The sequence below is a fragment of the Pteropus alecto genome, unplaced genomic scaffold (genome assembly GCF_000325575.1).
Source record: "Pteropus alecto unplaced genomic scaffold, ASM32557v1 scaffold189, whole genome shotgun sequence".
Lineage (NCBI taxonomy): Eukaryota > Metazoa > Chordata > Mammalia > Chiroptera > Pteropodidae > Pteropus > Pteropus alecto.
In genome coordinates, this window is record NW_006442117.1 from 4,885,585 (window position 1) to 4,886,192 (window position 608).

Genomic DNA, 608 nt, shown 5'->3' on the forward strand with positions numbered 1-608 from the left:
GACAGCTGCCTGTGGACAGGCGCCTACAGATGACAACGACCGTATCTCACACAGGTTTTGGTGACATTTTGTTTTGTGACAATCCTAAGTTCACAATTATATCCTTAATGATTTTGCTTGTGACAAAGTGTTACTTAAAGGTAATTATTCCACATAGTACCTGAATTAATCTGTTTCACTGAGTATTATTTGTTCCATCAGGATGCTACAGAGGTAGACAAAGCCATTGGATGGCTACATTTGAGACCTTTTTTTATATATAATAAAATAATCATTTTTGAAAAGGGAAAAGATAGAGTACCACAGTATAATGAAATTCTCTGAAAGAGAATTCTGCAGAAACACAACTGATATTTAATTTAGCAAATCCTGATAATTGCTTATCTTTAAAGTCTGAACTGTAACTGCAATGCACAAGATACAAATGAAAATGTCCTTAAGCCACTGTCTGAGGGACCATCACCGGCAGCTGCGTTTATAGAATATGATATCGTCTTTGTTTCAAGGAACTATAAATTTCAACAACCTTTAAGTGTTCAAATGCGATTATTAATATACTGTAAGTATTCACCTGGACTCGGTGGTTCATACTGTTCACCTCCCAGGTC